The sequence below is a fragment of the Notothenia rossii genome, assembly GCF_949606895.1.
Source record: "Notothenia rossii genome assembly, chromosome: 3".
NCBI lineage: Eukaryota > Metazoa > Chordata > Actinopteri > Perciformes > Nototheniidae > Notothenia > Notothenia rossii.
This window is the reverse complement of record NC_136901.1, coordinates 67,178,078-67,189,884: the sequence shown is the minus strand read 5'-3', so window position 1 is coordinate 67,189,884 and position 11,807 is coordinate 67,178,078. Positions and strand designations below refer to the sequence as shown.

Genomic DNA, 11,807 nt, shown 5'->3' with positions numbered 1-11,807 from the left:
TCAAACTAAATCTAAAAGTTGATGGCTAAATAAGAGCGTTTGAGAAATTGTGCAAGGCACACAGTAGTAGTCCGAATAGTCGATTAATCGTTTCATTAATCTATAGATTAATCGATAATCAAATTAGTCGTTTGTTGCAGCCCTATTGTAGTTATCCCATGTAAAAATAAAACGTGTTATTCAGCAGCCCTTGCAATTTGGGTTTTTATTTTTGGTTGGTAGACCTCGGTTAGCTGGTCATTTCAAAAGTAGCTCACCAGCCAAAAAAGTGTGGGCACCCCTGCTCTACATGATAGGAAAAGAGGTTTCAAGCTTCCTTTATAACCTCCTTTAGCTTAGGAACCACTGGACCTCCCAAACCGAAAGGAGAGGAGAAAATGCTGCCCCACAATGCCTTGCAGCCGCAGCATTTGACGTCACACAACAGTCGGCCGTTCACGGACACAAACGATTATGACGGAGAAATTATATCATTTTAACCCCGTGACGTTTCACTCAAAGGTCAAGGAATAGGAGATAGGGTTAGAATTTAGGAGCTGATTTTTAAACTATCCGACCGCAACCCAGGGCTATATATAGGTGAGGGGGATGGGCACAGGTGAAAACTATCAGGGCAGGGCCAAGCAATCTCACGGGCGGGAAACACACAAAGGCAGGAAATGTGGGATCTGGAATGAGAGGAAAGATTACTTTCAAAATAAAAACAGGAAGTGACAAGATCAAAACACAAAACTAGAGTAAAAACATAACAAAACCTAACATATCTGTCCAGTCACCACAAGGGGTGGTTATAGTCAGGCTTATAAAGTGTGGCAAAAAACAGTCAGCTGATGGGATGCATCTATTTCCACATCTACACTCCATCAGCTGATTATTTCTATTTGCCTCACTTTATGAGCTTCACAACACCTGTGCCTTGTACCGCAGAGTTTGCAACGTCACAAATAAATGGGGCCAATCTTCAGTCAGATGTGAATGTGTAATCTAACATTTTCAGTAAGAATAATTGACAAAAGGAGTGCAAATACAAATACAATTTATTGAAATGTGAACCAAAAGTTAATCAAATGTTTTAAATAAAAAGCACATATGGACAGAAGGTGTAAACCTATTAAATGTATAAGTAAACACATTTAGTCAAATAAAGTGACAGACTAGGCCTGTGCAGTTGGTATCAGCTATGCCCAGCATGGGCTCCTCCATCAGGTCTGGTCCTCCTCGCAGAGGAAAGACCCTCAGTCCTCTCCAAACCAACAGACAGGACGTCCATCACACGGAGGTTTCTCCCTGAAGTCTCTTCTGCTCTCTGGACACCACGCTGTCTCAATCCGTCCACAGTGAATATGAGAGAGGGAATATGAAAATAATAAATGCTTTAGACAATAAGAAATATAAAGTTGACAGTTGAGTTGCTCAGTTTTTTTAGATTGTCAATACTATTACTGTATAACTAATATCTCAGGTTAAGAGGCATTCAAATAAAGATTGGTCTTTAAATACATTTTGTCTCTTGAATTGTTTGTCTAAAGTCAAGGATCTAGAACTGGTACTTGTAGTTTTAATGATACAGTCTGGTTATTATGCTGTTTGGAGGAGGCCTCACAGGTAAGAGTACTAGCTACCATCACATGTACCTTAGCTTGACTTAAATGTATTGAACATATAATTAAGTGATGGCAAAATATAAATAACTAATATCATGCAAACATATTAATATTTGCTTGATTCCAGAGTTCAATTTAGCACAATTGCATACAAACGTCAAGGGATTTTAAGATTCTGAAGTCTTCGTTCTAAATAGAAAATAGCATGGATAATTTCCAAAGGCTTTAAAAACACAGCAGGAGCCCAAGACAATTATAAAACTTCTCATTATTTCAGTACAGTTCAATTGGTTTTATTTTCATAAACGGTTATCAACTGTTAGTGCCAAAACAGTAGGCTATAATATATTAATTACTGCTGTAGACTACAACCACTACTTGTTAAGCTAGCATAAACTCAACAAAGCTAGCGTTAGCTCGCTAACTGACGTTATTTTGCCGCTAAACTGCACAATATAAAACGGTGGTCTTCAAAGCGGATTTAATCCTCAATCACAATAATAATATTCAAAGTAATAATGGGCAAGTAATGGGCAAAACTTACCGTTGATTGACGCGCCATGTCAGCGGACTGGTAGCGACACGAACCGTTAGCCCCGCAGTCATCCGGTTCGACCTGACTGTGGCTGTGATTGTGTGACTGACCCGAGCCCCGCCAGAGCCTCGTGTTTCTGATAGCTCCGCCCCTTCGCTCCAACCCCCCTCCCTCCCCCCACATCTACAGGTGAAAATTACTTTTGCGACACATTTATCGCAAAAAGTGTAGCAAAAGTCAAGACCGCAGATTCGTCGATTTATACTGCCGCAGAGCAGATTCGTCAAGTTGTAATGACGGATTTGAGAGGTTGTAATAACCAAGTTGCAGTTGTAATGGAAAATATATTTAAAAAATATGTATTTTTCTGCAAGTGAACATTTCATCTCTAAGTTCATTTTTTTTCTACAAGCTACAACATTTTTTTTCTTCTGTGACTTCAAATTTGGTTCACAGTTACGTGGGCATTTTTATACATGTGTACATTTGGTTCACAGTTACGTGGATATTTTATACAAGTGTACATTTGGTTCAGTTACGTGGATATTTTTATACAAGTGTAAATGTATGCACACAAGCTCAGATTTTTTTTCTGCAAGTGCTCACATCAGGTTTTACACGCTCTCGCATTTTGCACAATATTTACCTTCATAGTGAGGCTTAATTGTCGGTTGTGTGTGTGTGTGTGTGAGGTGTTCAGTATTTCAGTAGTGTGCGTGCAAGGCCAGATGTTTTCAGTGTGTGTGCGAGGTGAGTTTGAATGTTGGCCTACACGGCCCTTCATAGTTGATACATTTAAGCACGGACACCTGTCTGCTCTCACATTCCCGCATTATGTTTTGCGGGAATCAATCTTTATTTTTTTCACACTCTATCCCAGCTGCACATTTGGGGCAAGACACAATAAATAAAGCTTCGCCAGTTTGGGTCCTTATCACAACTGATCAAGATGGCCAAGAGATTCTCTGCCCAGAGGGCCTTGCAAATGATTCTGGAAGAGATTGAACCATTTGATGATGATGTAGAGGAAGAGGAAGAGGTTTCAGAATGTGAGGATCACATTTCTGAGAATTCTGAGTCTGACGGTGACTTTGAAGAAGAGGATGAGATTGAGCATCAGCTAGTTACAAAAAGAAGACGAGCCACAGGACCGGCCGGTCAGTGGGCAAAAAAACAAGTAGCGCTGTAATTCATTAATGTGGTCTAACAAATGTAGAAGGGCAAATATTAACCATATATGCTGTTTATATTGCTTGTAATTGAGATGAAGCAAACATCTGTTGAGTATTTTAACATAAAATAGTTTGATTGTGTTGAATTGAACCCCAAAAAGGCAGCTGGTCCACCAGACCCACGAACACTGGCTGAGTAACAAAAATATGAACACCATACAAGGGTTAAACCAAAGTTGTGTTATTTTTTTCAAAATATAATGAAAATAAAGAGGTAAGCTGGATATATACAGTGATCACATCTTAACAAACTCATCCATGCTAAAGTAAGCCTTTAGACCGGTTGAGGTTGACTTTTGAAAATGAAACAATAAATAATGAATGCTAGTAAATCAGCAGATTGTTACGACTTGGTTCTTAGGCCGTTAAAAAAAGTATACCATTGTAATGTTAAGGTCGGACCATTGTATACATTTACAGAAACTGCAACAAAATCATTAACTAAATGTATGAAAGGTCAGTCCGTAGGTCAGCAGTGTTAGTGAGTGGATGTGTGAAAGTGTCTTGTATGTAGTAAAATAAAGTGCAACCACATGTGTTGTGAGGGGGAGAGCCAGCACGAAGTGAGAGAGGGAAGGAATGGAAACGGCTGATCTGCGTGAAATGCTTTCTGGATGGACTGGCCAGATGCGCCCAGCTGCATCACAGCCTCCGGGAGGAGAAACCAGGACTTTAAACAGGAGACACGAAGCACAAGCAGCAGCCCAGGGCTACACACAAACCTCACGGTTTAGATGAGAAACTTCTATGTCAAATTTGAAATGAGTTAGTAGCGTTTCCAGAGGATAATGATGAATGCTTGCCCCTGCCCATATTCTGACAATGAAGGTCAACGAAGTCCAGTATAGTTAGCATTGTGACTCAGGTCATAATGCCCTGGGCCCTTTTATGAGTGTTCTTCTAAGGAATGATCTCCACAAGAAAATCCATTTATGGCTTCTAATATCAGTGTTCACCACTTCAAGTGTTGCAACATAGGGCGCCTCAGGAGGGTTTGGTTCCGGAAAAAACAGAAAGGACCCAACTGCCAAGCGCAGCAAGCCGTTCAGTATCCCATGTTATTTTCTCTGAGAGGAGAGTGAAGAAAGACAGCAGGGAGCGGGAGACTGGCTGCAGTACATAAGATATTGAAACCAAATAACTCATAATGCAGGTTTCCGGTTTCTCTAAAGCTGGACGCAAAATAGCTATATGGCTAGCACATGAGGACGTTTTGTCAGCTGTGAATCAGCATGACACCGTTGGGAATATAGCAGACACTAAGACAAGCAATAATGCTTACAGCACCTGCACCACAGCCAGCGAACTATATGCTCACAGGAGTAATGGATGACTGAGACAGTTGTTCTGTTTCAATTTAGAATCTCATCCATTTCTTTTTTTTGTGACCAACTTTTTATTGTTGTTTTTTTTTTTGCCCTCACAAAAGGGACTTATACAGATACAAAGGTCTAGTAAAAGATCATGGTCTGACTAAAAATCACATTCAATAAAAATAAATCAAATGTGCTTCACAAATAGCAGTGTCTTGGGTGAGAGTCCAGTTTGTTTGACCCAGCCGTCCACACTGTCCTCCTCTCTACAGGGGCTTCCATAGACTTTCCTTAGTGGCCTATTTGGGTAAAGTAAAAAACAAATGTTATCCTGGAGAAGACACTTTTGACTGGAACGTTACTGACGATGCAGTTTTGTTGTTTGGGAACATCATTTTTGGTAGACCAGGCTGCCCAGTTACGCCTTTTCAGATCTTAATCCCCCTTTGTCAGCAACCGTTGACCTTTGACTTTTGGGGTAACCGCCGAAGAATGAAGAGATTAATGGTCAGACAATGATATCTTTGTGACGACATTTGAGAGAACCCAGCCTAAAAGATATACTAGGACTGAAAACTATTAAAATATAATGAGGCTCTTTTCTAGTAATGGCAGAACTCAGTATCGTAAATATATGGGAAAGACATTTCATCCGATTGATTTGTAAGTTTTTTTTTGCACCATATTCAAACTGTCTACTCAACAACAAAACAGCTTAGAGCTATTGAATTTATCTCCCTCCGGTCAGCCTTGCTCCTGTCATTGTGTATCAGCGGTTTCCTGCAGTTGGGAATTGAGGAAGTACCGACCTATCCTGACTTTGACACCAGCTGTCTTTTACTTTCATATTTTTGCTAAACAGGGGAAAACCTTTTGCCCCTGTCGCTAACATTGTGCTCCTTCGAAACGGTGCTCAGTCAATAATAAACTGGATGTGTGCAGCAGGTCTCCCAGTTGTTGATGTCAGCCGGGAGTCACTGTTCCTGTTCCCAGGGTAGCACTGGCCAGGGTGGGGGGCAATTGTTACAGTGCAAAAGCAGATAAGAAGTGCATGTGTGTTTTGTGTGTTTGTGTGGTGTTCATATGCTAGAAGATAAGTGTAATTGGGGTTATCAAACAATTGCTCAGAAGGGAAAAACCTGTCAAACAACCAACCACGTGTGAAGAGGTTCTCCTGGTACAGTATATGTTATTTGGTATGACAGGGGCCCTTGTTGATGTGACCAAAATATGACCCACATATGCTTATGCTTCAGAGCTGTATTTAGATATGTCTATATGCAACCCTGTCTCCAACTAAATTACGTTCCCATACATCTACACTGCATTCTCCATTACGTAAGGAAGACATACCCATTCCTTGAATACAGTTGTTGTTTCAAACACGTGTTAACGCCCAACAGAACAAAACGGTGACCATACTACGAACATAATCCTGAAAAAATGTTTTTGCTGCAAACGTCCAGGGGATCCAATGAAGTGTCAAATAAGGTTTAGGGAAACATGTATTCGTTGAATGAGAAGTTCGTCTTTTGGAAACCAGGTTGCCATCTATGGATGAGAAAAAAAACTCAACAGGATTATTTAAGGCAATTGCAATATTTGACAAGTCTGTATTTGACATCTAACCCTAACCCTCCTCCCAGCCAATCAAATATATATGGTCTTGTACTCAAGTGGGTTCAGTGTTAATTGTCTTTATAATGCTGACAATTGAAGAGGAGAAGAGCAGGGGAGTTGTCATGTCATACTGGGTTTTCATGCACTAACACATTGATATATTGCAGATTGAGCCATGGCACAGATCGCTAACAGATGTGGATTTTCTCCGTACCAACTGCAGGATCATTTTCTAAATTATTAAATTATCCTAAACTGTAGTTTATTGGTAAACATCTCATCATTCATGTCTATGTGCAAAACATTAACGTACGTAACTGTTTATATTATATAATTATGAAAAATATCCTGGACGGTTATTCTCACATTTCCATGGTATGCGTGCGCTGGACCATGGAAATATTGTTCTTATTTGAAGAAGGGGAAAACAGAACTCTGAATAGACATCAATCACCGATTTGGTTGCTTCACTGTGAACTCCAAAAGATACATTTCCAAAGTCCTTTGTTGGAATCTCCCCAAACAATTTTCACACATCCTAATCTCCAGGCAATGGTGCTCCCCACTGTTTTTCTGCCTGCTGCCTAGTGCAATTGTATAACATAGCAGGAATGGAAACTGGGTAAATTATTAGCGTTAATGGTGTTTTCTTTGGCAGGATTATGGTCTATTGATCAACTCATCGTCTAATCCTGTTGGCCCAGATGTTTCGGCTATATTTTAACCCAAAATCCACTTCAAATCCAGCAACGAAATGAAAGGGCCATCAGTTTATACATGTATCTGTTACAGTAGGGAGTTCAGGATGGACCCATCCCAGAATTATTGCTAAATATTGTAACTCTTGCTCTAAGTTTCAGAGGAGCCCTTTATCAGGTAAAAGCCTTATTGGATATATTGGAGGCACTTTTGTGTCAGTATGTTGCTAGTCTGAGTAGAATGGACCAATAATGTTTGTGTGGGCTTTGGTTGCATGTCGTTAGACTTAAAAGCAAAAAAAAGCAGACAACTTCGCTTTTTATTTATATCATAAAAAGACATTTACCTATGATTTCAAAAATACGATCCTGCGGGATTTCTAGTACCCAATGGCGTCTAAACAACGATGTGGCCAAGTTGACATCAGACGGTCACCCAATGTGTTCAAAGATTGCTCACTAACTATTCCAGAGCAGAGGAAGTCAAGTAAATTATGCGACATCTCTTTCCGTGTGCCATTCATTTCACAATGAACAGTGATGAACATCCTGTAATAACTGTTACAGGATTTGTATTTTGAAAATGATGTAACTATTTTTTTTCTTTATTATATTTTTTATTATATCATAACTTAGTACTTTAATGCATCTAACATATATGTAACATTAAGCTATATGTGGCTCTTTTTCTGCTGTAACTATGTCAATTTCCCATTTGTGGGACTAATAAAGGTATTCTGATTCTGATTCTGATTCTAAACAGGGAATTAAAAATTACCCCATAAACCAACCTGTTTCTTTCAGGATATAATCTATGTATGCTGTTCTTCACTTGGCACCATGACAATCACGCTATCTCCTAGGAATATTGCTTCCCAGTATTGACATATGAGTACAATACACGCGCTGTTGCACCATAGATAAAGTGGGGAAAAGGAGCAATAACATTACATGTGTAGTCTCAACACGTCAACCTATTCCCAGGGTTGTAATTTAGACCATCCTGAGAAAATGTACCGAGACATGCTCTTATCTAGTTTTTAGCATCTACAATAGTTGATCGCCAGTGTATTGTAACCAGATTTCCCAGCTGGCCAGGTTTCAAAACCTCACTTGCACGATTCCGTGGATTTTGTGGGAACAGATTGTTAAAATCATTACACACACACACAGAAGACAAAACTCCATCTCCTACACAACGAAACTCCATTGAAGAAAATGGAAATTCTTTCAAAAAAGGTATTTTGTAATTACGTGTCGCGATTATTTCAAAATACACATTTCTAAGAACCAATTGAACAATGATATGCTCAATGTCAAACAATGCAATGAATGGAAAATAGTACAGTCGGGGAAGGTTAGGTATAGTTGTATAATATTATACTCAAATATACTGCAATACTAAATACTGAATAAGTCCCACCTCAAAATTGGATGAAATAATGTTCAACATACAGAATAAATAATGTACATTTAAGGCATTGGTCCAACGGGACGTCTGACCCTCAGAGAAAACACCCAGACAGCTGCACGATTGTTGCAACACAGTGCGTGTGTGTGTGTATATATGGTGTGTGTGTGTGTGTGTGTGCGTGCGTGCGTGCGTGCGTGCGTGCGTGCGTGCGTGCGTGCGTGCGTGCGTGTGTGTTGCAATGCTGGGTGAGTGATGTGCAGAGCCAAAGGACAGATAAAGTGGATTACTTTGTGTTCTTTTCTTCGTTCTGTACCACTTTACAATAAGTCTACCCTTATAAGGGATTCATAAAAGGTTTATAATTGGGTTATTAATTAGGTTGTAAACACTTTATTAATCATTAAGAACCATTTATAAATCAGTTCTAAAATAGTTTGTATACATCAACACAGGCTCACTATTTGGCAAGAGGACTAAGCCTTATATTGGCTACCTAGCTTAGTTCTTCTTCTTCTTCATCAGCCAGCATCCTTGGTATCTGTTGTTCACTGAGTTGATTCCCCCCCTTCCATCTTGATGTTTCTTGGAATCTCTTTATGACCATTTATTTATGAGTTACTAACATTTATAGTTCCAAAAGGGAGCCTTATTGTAAAGTGTAAAACACATTCCCATGTATTAATGAGTTACTAACATTTATAACTGCCAAAAGGGAGCCTTGTTGTAAAGTGTAAAACAATGAGTTACTACCATTAATAAGGCTTAGCAGTACAGATACATATGGGCTCTCTATTTGGCAAGATGACTATGCCTTATACTGGCTACTTAGCGAGAATCAACTCAGTGAGCAACAGATACCAAGGATGCTGGCTGATGAAGAAGACGAAGTAAGCTAAGTAGCCAATATAAGACTTAGCAGTACAGATACATGTGGGCTCACTATTTGGCAAGCAACCGGTCACAGTTGCCCTGTTTATCGCATGTCTTATAAAAGCTTATTAATGATTCATAAAGTGTTCACAACCTGATTAATACATGAATTACAAACTATTCGTAAACCCTTTATAAAGGTAGCCTTATTGTAAAGTGGTACCGCATTGGTCTTACCTTATTGTATGATGAATCTTTGAGTTTGATCTTACTAAAGTGTTTCTTTGCATATTCTACAATCAAGCACAGTTTAATCCTCCATGTTCTCATAGGTTTTGAGTCTATCAATAACAATATGGGTTACCACTTAACTCAGCATGAAAGTGCAGCCTCAAAATAATCAGAATGCCATTTTTAATGGTAAGCTATTGGATTCGGACATATGGTTTGAATGTACAGTCGAGATACATTTCCTTACGCTTGTCGTCAGGGACAGTCACTGCTGCTCAGCCAGAGCTGATTTATGTCAAAGGTTAAATTGAAACCTTAAGTGCCTGATTTAGGGTGAATCATTGGCCTACATCAAGAGACATGCCTCAGTTTAGTGTATTCTTGAATTTCTCTCCCATGGTCCATATCATAAAGTCCACCAAGGCTTTCTAAAGGATCCTTTGGTGATATTGTGTGTGAAGATGCATTCAAATGTTTTTTTTTTAAGGATTCAGACAACGAAAGTTTGATGTTGACCTTGACTAGAGGGTTTCAAAGGTTTTCCTAATCCTCTTAAGAGTTAATGGGAGTTATTTAACACATGGAAGGGCATGTTATCCTTTATATGAAGAGAAAACAAGAAGATCATCAAAAATATCCGTATGATAGTAGTCATAGATTATTGTAACGAACCCAAACCCTAATGTGATTGAAGATGGCGCCAGGTTACCCTGCTGTGTCTGATGTAGGAGGCACTTTATTAAACTTTATTTTTGTAATTTACTTTGACGCTACTGAAAATAAATACTTGTCTTAAACCCTGAAGCACCCAGCAGGGGGTCAATTGTGAAAAGCTGGTGTGACGGAGTGTACCCCGGATATTTGTTTTAAACTCTCTCAAAACACAGAATTGTGAAAGATGCATGTATCCCAGGACGAATTTACGAGAAAATAAAAAACGTTTTTACATTTGGTGTAATAATGCAGCCATTGTGATACAGTGTGGGATTTTTTCCCTTCAACTTGAAGCAACTCAAAAGGTCAAGAGGGGGAGCTGATGTAAACATATATTAATGAAACAAGAAAGATTCTCTCTGTGACGCAAGCGGTGTCTCCGTCAGAAGGTCATAGGGATTTTAAATTTCATTTGTCACATCACAAGAAGGAGGGAGAAAGAATTGTGTGGTTCCCACTATCTATAGATGTTGTAGACAGTGTTGGGTGTAACGCGTTACAAAAGTAACAGAGTTACAGTAACATATTACTTTTTGCTGTAACGAAGTAATGTAACGCATTACTAATGAAATTTGGGTAATATATTACCCGTTACAATTCTCAGTAACGCAGTTACAACACATTTTAACCCGAAATTAAATGGTGTTTTGTTTTTTAAGAATTCACAAACATCGCGAGACATTCCGACACCAGAGAAAACATTTGCGGGTAGATTAATAAACCTGATGCAATGTGTACTATTGGGTTAAGATGGCGGGAGGAACTTTTGAGCGATGGGTGTTCTCACATTATTATCAGTTCATTAGAGAAAAAGAGAAAAACATAATAGCCAAGTGCAATCTATGTTCGTCGGCAGCAAAGGAATTGTCTACATCAAGAAATAGCACTAGCAACTTAAAGAAACACCTGGATCGGTGCCACGCTATCACTAAGTTAGTCAAGAGATCTGCTGGCTCGGAGAAAAGAAAACATACAAAAGACGTGAGCCGAAGTAACACAAATTAACATTCTCTCGGTCTTCTATGATTCTGGAACCCCGAGAAGTTAAGAGACTCGTGGCAGAGTATGTTCTGGAAGACATGCAATCTCTGTCAACTGTGGAGTCGCCGGCATTTAGAAAACTTGTCAGCAAGATCCCTGTCAACACCACCAATGACAAGGTAAGCTAACGTTGCAATAGAGACTTTTTAATACAGTAGGTTACTGGGCCATGCCGAGGCTGTACTACCATGTTAGCGACCAGCGACGTAATTGTAATGTTGTTATTTTGTGTGTGTGTGTGTGTGTGTGTGTGTGTGTGTGTGTGTGTGTGTGTGTGTGTGTGTGTGTGTGTGTGTGTGAGCTCAGTTTCCCATTTTTTTCGTGTCACACAGAACGATTTTAAAAGCAATGTATTTCTATTGGTAGTATGTGTGTGTGTGTGTGTGTGTGTGTGTGTGTGTGTGTGTGTATGTGTGTGTGTGTGTGTGTGTGTGTGTGTGTGTGTGTGTGTGTGTCTGTGTGTGTGTGTGTGTGTGTGTGTGTGTGGGTGTGTGTGTGTGTGTGTGTGTGTGTGTGTGTGTGTGTGTGTGTGTGT

General features: G+C 39.5%; 1 long non-coding RNA gene across 1 annotated transcript; it reads right to left on the bottom strand.

The window, feature by feature from the left end:
- Positions 1-1,019: 1,019 nt before the first annotated feature.
- Positions 1,020-2,265, bottom strand: LOC307033828. The gene is made up of 2 exons (XR_013806661.1): positions 2,149-2,265; positions 1,020-1,318 (listed from the first exon to the last, which is right to left on the bottom strand). It is a non-coding gene; the product is annotated as an uncharacterized lncRNA (long non-coding RNA).
- Between the last annotated feature and the right edge of the window lie 9,542 nt (positions 2,266-11,807).